Source organism: Cucurbita pepo, chromosome 12 (assembly GCF_057944985.1).
Source record: "Cucurbita pepo subsp. pepo isolate OVF chromosome 12, ASM5794498v1, whole genome shotgun sequence".
NCBI classification, from domain to species: domain Eukaryota; kingdom Viridiplantae; phylum Streptophyta; class Magnoliopsida; order Cucurbitales; family Cucurbitaceae; genus Cucurbita; species Cucurbita pepo.
Window position 1 is genome coordinate 8,354,353 of NC_141809.1, and position 9,391 is coordinate 8,363,743.

At 33.9% G+C, this 9,391-nt stretch overlaps 1 pseudogene; it reads left to right on the forward strand.

Moving 5' to 3' along the window:
• The first annotated feature begins 1,693 nt into the window (after positions 1 to 1,693).
• On the forward strand, positions 1,694 to 3,148 carry LOC147789946 (exopolygalacturonase pseudogene; annotated as a pseudogene).
• The last annotated feature ends 6,243 nt before the right edge of the window (positions 3,149 to 9,391 follow it).

The window sequence follows — 9,391 nt, forward strand, 5'->3', positions numbered from 1 at the left end:
ATCATAGCCTAAGATATTAGCCTCCAAAGTTCGTCCAAAATCATTTTCCTCGCCAGAGCTAAAATAGGGGATTTCTTATCGGGTAGCCGATTCTAGGGGTTTTCAAGGCCCGATTTCTTCATGGAACCTCTTAAATATCCTTTCATCAAGCTATAGGAATTGATTTGGAGGAATGTCTTTGAGTGTGGAACCTTAATTTTCAGAAATCGTTATCGGTATGCAACTCACTCGAAACGCCGGATTTCCGATATCATGGGTATCTTGTTCTACGACGTTTCAGCTCTCAATTCCTTCATATAACTTGTGGGTAATCTTGTTTGGAAACTATTGGAATAAGTTTAAGGAGGAATGGTGGAGAATTGCTGTCAAATTTGGAAGAAACCCGAGAGTAGGAGACCCACAAACTAAACTCTCATAACTCTCGAATGGGTGCTCGACCTTGCTCGAGTCTTATTCCATATTGTTTCCCATACTCCAGACTTTATAGGCGAGCTTAAACCGACATTGAAAGCTCCAGAATCGTCGTGAATTGGCAGTTAGATTTTCTGGAAAATCCGCCAGAAATATCTACTCCAGTCAGAGCCTCACCGACTTTGGTTTTGCATAATAGCCGTTTGATGTGATGATCTGTCCATCTTCTAGATCATATCCAAATTTGGGGAAGATCCAACGGCTGGGATTTGAGTTTCGTGAGATATTTCTCAGATGGTCACTGTAGATGCTCTGTTTCTGATCAGAGGGCCATTTTCGTAATTATACATTCTTCCAGGGGTATTTGGGTCATTTCCCGCCTTCTGAATATTTTAATATTATATTTCCTGAAAAATCCATAATTTTTCTAAAAATCCTTTATCTCATGTTGGTCATTTTTTCTTGAGCATCTCTAAATTCTTTCTAGATAAGCAACTAAAAATCCGGGAAGGTCCTTAATAATTAGTAAAATGACCTTTTTGCCCTTTTCACTTACTTTTACTTTCCAATCCTTTTTCCATAGGTCTTAAACACCTTAACATTACTTGTTAGGGTATAACAATGACTTGCTTGAGATCATCATCCTTCCTTAATCCTTTAATTCCTCCCCTTTTGATCATTTGGGTCTTACATGGGCGGCTTATTCTTGTTAGATCTAATTCCTTTCATTTTTGGGTGTTACAATACCATACTTTGAGACAAGTGATTTTGTTGCTTTATTATAGTCATACAAGTCATTTTAAGCGTATGCCTACCATAATATGCCTACGATTTTAAGCGTGTTTAGTTTCGAACAATATTATGTTTGGCGTCCTCTTGAAATTTTCTTAACAAACATGTGGGTAAAGACAAAATATGCTAAAAACAACTCAATTTGATTCCTATTTTCAATTTGTATTAAATACATAAAAAGTTCCAAATCTAAAAGGAAAATCATTGTCTCTCACTAGTTTTCAAACGATATACATAAAAAAAGAAAAGAAAGCAAAGGCTTCATGAGTACGATCAAATCGAGTTTCTTGGCCGCTACAATTTTGATGTTACTATTGTTAGCTCCTACCGTCGATGCTCAATCTAGTGCCGATGTTGTTTTTTCTTTGAAAAGATATGGTAACATAGTGTCTGGTACTGACATCATGAAGGTAAATATATAATATGAACATCAATATTATCACTAGTTGAGCTGATCAATTGTTTGCTATAAGTTTTTGTTAGTTGTGAAATGTCGGCTTTAGCAAATGCATGGAGGGATGCATGCACGTCCAATCGTTCTAGTGCAATTTTTATTCCAGGAGGGATATTTAGAGTAAAGCAAGGGAAGTTTGAAGGACCTTGTAATAGCCCAATTGACTTTCAACTTCGAGGAACATTGCAGGCACTAAAAAGTCTTCCCGGAGATAATTGGATCACTTTTGCACGTGTTGATAGATTGACATTATCAGGTGAAGGAGTTTTTGATGGCCAAGGAAAGGCAGCTTGGAAAAGGAACAATTGCCACAAATGCATAAATTGTGCCCAACTCCCGGTTGTAAGTAATATTCCTTTAGCTTTCCTTCTCAATCTCATGCATCTTGTTGTTTTTGAAAGAGCCTCTTACATGTCTTCTCTAATGTTCTGACATTTACGATTTGGTCAATGTTCTTCATTTTCTAGAGGATAATCTTTAAACAATCCAGGGAAAAAGTAAATTTTTTTTGAGTTTTCAATTTTATTGGGTTCTATTCAAATTTTTAGCATCATTACCGACTCTCACAAAATATTATTTGATTATACAAAATGTTTAGAGTTTGAGGTTCAACTTCATCACCAATTCAACCGTTAAGAGAATAACATCACTTGATAGCAAGAACTTCTATATCAACGTCATCGGCTGCAACAACCTCACATTCCATAATATCAATATAATGGCACCAGAAAACAATCCCAACACTGATGGAATACACATCGGTCGATCAAATAAGATCACAATCACAAAGTCCAAAATTGCAATTGGAGATGATTGCATTTCTCTTGGAGATTGAAGCAAACTAATTGAAGTCACCAATGTGACGTGCGGACCAGGACATGGAATAAACATCGGAAGTCTTGGAAGATACACTAACGAAGAACCTGTTGAAGGTGTCATCGTAAAGAACTGCACGTTAAATAACACCACTAATGGTGTTAGGATCAAAACGTGGCCAGCTTCTGCGGCTAGCGGCACCGCCACCAATATGCACTTTTTGGACATTATAATGGTCAATGTTAGCAACCCTATTCTAATAGACCAAGAGTATTGTCCGTGGAATCAGTGCAATCGGTAGGTATGGATCGCATTCTCGAACCTTTGATTCATTTTTTCATTATAAGTTCACAAATAAACCATTTGTTGTCTCATTTTAATTTTCAGATTCCTTACAAAATTAAGATGAGTATAGTGAGCTTCAAGAACATTAGAGGAAGTTCTGCAACTCCGCTGGCAATCAAACTTATTTGCAGCCGTCACTTACTATGTGACGATGTAAAAGTAAGCAACATTGACCTCACTTACAATGGAATAAAAGGTCCTATTTCCTCCCAATGCACGAATGTGAAACCTATCATTTCATTAAGACAGAACCCCAAGATATGCTCCTCTCTTATGTTGTCCCATGAATTGTTCATTGCCATACAACTTCAAAATAATAGACAGCCTTAATTAAAAAAGTAGACTGCCTCTATCCATTTGACTCTCATTCTTTTGAGTTTCTTTTGTTGTACTTTTCGAAATAAATAAGATGGTCGAATGTTTGAAGGAGACTTTGTGTCGTGAACAACCTAATGTTTTTAGTACCTCGACCTTATATAATAAACTGGTTCCAGTCGTATTTTTCGTTCTAGATTTGAATTTGAAATAAGACAATGTAACTGTAACAACCATTATTAAAAAAAACTAATCCATAACTCAAGGAAAGAATCTTTAACCAACAAAAATATCTAACTCCTCTTTCCGTTTACCCTAAACAAATTAATTACCATTAAAAATCTTTTAGACCGAATCGATAAGTTAGATCGAATCTCCTAACTATATCCGTCCCATATGGCACACATCCATCATTATCGTTAAAGAAGAATTGACATTGGAGGTGACTAATCTAGCAAGTCGTGTCCTTAAATCTATCTTTTTCGTCAATCATGTAATTTTCGTTGCAACTTTTGGATATGACTTCAAAAAATTTAGGTTTCAGATTAGAAAATTAAGTGACAAGTATTAATATGTATTTTAGGAATTTACATTTAATATTGAATTATCTACCTATTTATCCCGACCAAGTTTAGTTTTAGGAAAAATGTCGATAGTCCTAGAAAAATTAAATATCAAAAGTAGCTAAATGTTCTAGGAGTTTAATGCACAGGAACTCATCAAAATTGGCCCAAATCCGTGCTAAATAAGGCCAACAAACAACATAAATCACAAAAGAGAGAAAATAAAAACAAAACTTGGTCTCGATCCATGATGCTATATTTTGTGTTTTCAAGTCTTAAGATATTTGTTGTTGGTGAGTTTAGCTGGGTCGAGTTGAGATATCTTTGAGGCCTAAGTAAGTTAATTGGATCATAAATTTATTCAACTCAAACAACCCTTATTACATAATTAAATCTTTTGATTTTTATGTTTAGAATAATATCTTAAAAAAAAAAAAAAAAGGAACTAAGCCATTTGGAAATGGCAAATGGTACCCATGCTAGATTTGGACCACGATTTCGAATTTGGATTCAGCAACTAGCAACTGATACCCTTGACGTTCCCCTGCATCTACCATGACATACCTACATTACCAACTTATCTTGAATTGCTTATAAGAGTGAAAACTATCCACACAAACCAACACAATTTTTTGTAGCATGTTTTTTCCTTACTCACATGCCTCCTAAGATGTAATCTCATGCCTAAAATTTGGACCAGGATTTGGAATCCAAATTTGGCATCTGATGGCCCCCACAATTCCTTGCATCTTTAATGATATGGTCACATTAGTTACTTGTTTTAAATTGTTCCTAGGAGTGAAAACTATCTCTAAAAATCACGTTGCCTACTTTTGGTGGTTCAATCATAAGACTCAAAAGTTAAGCGTGTTTAGTTTGAAACAATATTATGTTTGGCTACCTCTTGAAATTGTCTTAACAAACATGTGGGTAAAGCAAAATATGCTAAAAACAACTCATGTTGATCCGTAAGAATAATTTTCCTTCTTAGAAACACTTCATGAGGAGTAAATAATATGGTCATATTGCAAAAGATGTCGAAAAATGCTGGAGCCATTGGGTGTCAAATTCATACTAAAAAATTTGGTTCAAATCCTGTTCATGGGACATTACACTAATCGGTTTAAGGGGTTCTTGTTTTGTTTTGTTTGTTTTTTTTTTTTTTTTTTTTTTTTTTTTTTGAGATGTAATCCTGTTCATGTCTCCTAAGATGTAATCCGTTTGGAAAAATCTCTCCAGATGTAATTTCATTCTCCAAAGAAAGGGGGAGAGATTGGTCTGTTATGACTCGGAGAATGTTTGCAAATAATATATTTACATATTTAATATTATTATGATATAATACCTCATCTAAACTATATTTAAATATTATAAGATATCCTAATATATATTTAATTAATTTGAACTTGATTCAAATTTCAAATATATTTTTATTTAATGTATAATAATTTAATATTTAATGGTATCATATATAATAAATATATTTGTCTTTTTAAATATATTTAATATATTAAATATTAATTTGAAACCTTCAAATTAAATATATTTTCTCAATTTATTTAATATCTAATATATAAATATTAGTTTGACACTTCAAATTAAATTTATTTTCCCCTTTATATTTAATATATCTAATTATTTTAAATATCAATTTGAACACTTCAAATATTCTTTCAAATAAATTGAACCTTTAACGTTGCTATGAGCTAGCAAGAAAACCTTATGGACCTACCGATTATAAGCTCCAGTGATACAAAATTAATTAATTAAACTCTTTAATTAATCAATTTTCATTCATTAACTATAGGTCACTCCACTATAGACCTAGAGTTGCACTCTTATGTACTGTAGGACAAGTTATTTCCATTGATAAAATCATTACAAGCAAGTCGATCCTTCACGAGTTGTTCATAATTGTAGCTGGGTCAAAAGTCCGTTTTACCCCTGTAATTACATTTTTCAACTTAAGTACCACTAATTCTCTAATAAACAATTTGTTTATGATCCAATCATAAACCAAGTCCCTCTTGGGCCAGAGAGAGGGTGGGGCCCCATTGTTCAAGTCCCGAAATCAGTACTTAAGAGAACAACTCATCTAGTTTCCTCATCTGGAAAAGAGTGAATTTCATCTCATGATATTATGTTTCAAACTCCCTGATTGGTCAAGTCCCTAAAATTGTAGGCACATTGAATCGGCCTAAAGAGCCATTCTCACCCATGTAAATTAAAGAACAAGCCCTCACTGGCAGGAGTTCATAACTCACTCAGGATTAAGATCGACTCGCATATGATCATTGTGTGAAATATTAATCTTCTCAATTAACGGATTTATAAAGAGAGATTAAACATTTATTTGTCCAGTCTTATACAAACTCATTGTATAGGGTAGCCCCACTTACATGTCTCCATATGAACGATTTGAATCAAATCATTTGTAACCATTACAAAGTGGGTCGTATCAATAGTGTTACCAAGATAAGGCATCCAACTTTATCCATATACTATAGACTTTTTAGGTTATTACTTGAACACGATCCTCTTGTATGTCAACCAAATACGGTTCAAGATTACATTAATAACCTTGGATTTTCATACCATGGATAACAATTAAATTACAAATAAACTAATAAAAATTATTGTTAAAAACTAAATAATTAATTACGAGGCTTTAGGGCATAAATTCCAACAAATATGACATGTATTAAGTGACAACTATATGTACGTAGTCTAGAAAAACTGATATGAACCAAGAGACATCAATCATACAATATACTTCAATGAAGATATGAAGAGAAGGTTGTCAAAATTATCAAAAGATTTTTCAATTCATGCTACATTGAAGAAGAATGAAGTTTGATTGTTGTAAATTTTGGGTGGGTTGCAATTTAGAGTAATTTAGAGTTATTGTATGATTGATGTCTCTTGGTTCATATCATTCTATGCAACTCTATGTAGTTTAGGTTGCATGTAGAATCATTCAAGCTCGACATGATCAATCTTGCTTGTGGAGTGATTCGAATCTCAATCAAGTGTTCTTGTCTTGAGATATTTGATCAACAAGAATCATTGAAGCTAGACATGATCAATCTTGCTTGTGGAGTGATTCAAATCTCAAACAAAGTGTTCTTGACTTGAGATATTCGATCAACAAGGTAATCCGAATCTTACTCCCCTTGTAGTTGATTCCTTATCATATCATTTGGTATCAGAGCTTCAGGCTCAAGATCGGATATATGTTTCCTTTGCGTTTATTTTCAATTTGTTTTTATCTTTATAGTTTTTAATCGACCCAAAATAAAAAAAATCCAATCTGGGCTCTACTAAAAAAATTTGAGAGGTGAGAATGAGAGCTTCATTTGTGTAAATGAGTGCAAACAGAGTGGCCTAAAATTCCTTGAGTGTATACACGTGAGAGAGTGTTGCGAGGTCGTCTATATTTCCATTTTTTTTTTTTTTTTTTTTTTTTTGCAGCAAAGTTGCACAAATAGATTCGAGGACGAATCCTCTTGAAGAAGTGGAGAATGATATGAACCGAGAGACATCAATCATACAATATACTTCAATGAAGATGTGAAGAAAATGTTGTCAAAATTATCAAGCAATTCATGCCACATTGAAGAGGAATGAAGTTTGATTGTTATTTAAGACTTTTAATTTACTTTAGGTTACAATTACATAATGGTTAATTATGGCCATTAAGTATGAATGTTACAACTCTTGGAATGTCTTTAATAGTTTCATTTTGAGGCTATATAAAGCCATGTATGTTGTATTTGTAAGTAGACTTGGGAAATATAGAAAGAAGCATTTGTGCTTTTCTTTAGCCAATGGCTAAGTTTCTTTGCAATTCTATGTAGTTTAGATTGCATGTAGAATCATTCAAGCTCGACATGATCAATCTTGCTTGTGGAGTGATTCGAATCTCAAATAAGTGTTTGAGATATTTGATCAACAAGAGTCATTCAAGCTAGACATGATCGATCTTGCTTGTGGAGTGATTCGAATCTCAATCAAGTGTTCTTGCCTTAGGTTGTCAAAATTATCAAAAGATGTTTCAATTCATGCTACATTGAAGTATATTGTATGATTGATGTCTCTTGGTTCATATCAAAAACACCTCAAGTCGACAATTCCTCTGTGACTTCTAAGCTCCCGAGAACCCTATCGCCACGATCTGTAGCTTCACGGACCTGAAAAAGAAATGTAAATAGGAATGAGTATAAATATATTTAATAAGCAACATACTTATAGGCTCTTATCGCATCCATGTCAGAGTAGGGAACCACCAGCTTACTCTATAGGCTCTAGAGTTTCACAGTCTTGGTACAGACACTTGGGCAGAAGATTTAACCTTCATAGCGGTATCCGACATCTAAGGATGAGGCGCTACGACATATAACTTTGTACCAGGTGAGGAACATGGTGAGTGTCAGCCTGCTTGTCGTCAATGGAGGAGTGAACTGGCAAACCCGTCGCACAGGCCATGAGATCGCCCAAGGTTGGGGCGTGCTACTTTTCGATACAAGCCAGCTCGAAAAGTTATTGATGATGTTAATATAACATATGAGAAAGCAATTTGGATCTTAGGCACTCTTAGAACATCAATTATAGTAAATAACTAGCATGTTCATAAGTATTAAAACTCAAGGTGTTTTAGTACTAACCTTTTGTAGTTTAAATTCCTTTTTCCTCACGAATCGGTTTCGAACCACCATTAGTGTCTTCTCCACTATTCTCCGACCTTAGAACGGGATTGTGGAATCCGTTGAGTGACTAAACTTGGGAGGGATTTAGTATATATGAACAGAGAGTTTGTGAGAGTTTTTCTCATGGTTTTTGGAAGGGAGAAGTTCATGTACCTTGATCACTCTATTTATAGAGTTATGTTTGCATGTTGATGCAAATTTGAGATCACCAAATTTTGACACTCAATATTCCACTCAAATGTTTGGGATTATGTGGCAAACATGCAAGTTTGAGTTCACCAAATTTTGACACTCAAAATAATATTTAAATTTGTCTGTGGGTTTATTTGGCAAGCATGCAAGTTTGGTTAAACCAAATTTTGACATCCCAAAATTCCACTAACTCAAACATGGATTCTTCCATGGAGTGAAGCCAACCTTCTTACTTTCTTCATTTTAATTCAACAATTAATTTGAATAATTAATTTCAAATTAAGTAATATTAAATGATTAATTAAACCATTTAATTAATATTTAATATTAATTCAAATCCCAATCCCAATCAATTTCGACACATATTTGATTAAAATATTTAAATCTTATTTAAATATCTCAGATTCTCTTTTTTATTTAATTCATAAATAAAACAAAAAAAGGGTTAAATACATCGTATATATGTAGCGCATATTCCCTAATTTGAATTCGAACACTTCGAACCCACTCGTCACACTGTTCTATGGTTTAGTTCGATATGAGCTAGTAGAGAGACCTAATGGACCTATAGATCATGAGCTCCAACAATCCAAGATTAACCGGTTAAATTCATTAACCTTGTTAACCAACACTCGTTAACTACTAAGACACTCCACTATAGCCTAGTAGTTGCACTCCCCTCACTATAGATATATTTTTGTCCATTTGATATAACTATGATTAGTAAGTCGATCCTTCACAAGTTGTTCGTAACTAGAGTTGGGTCAATTAACCGTTTTACCCCTGAAGTTACTTCT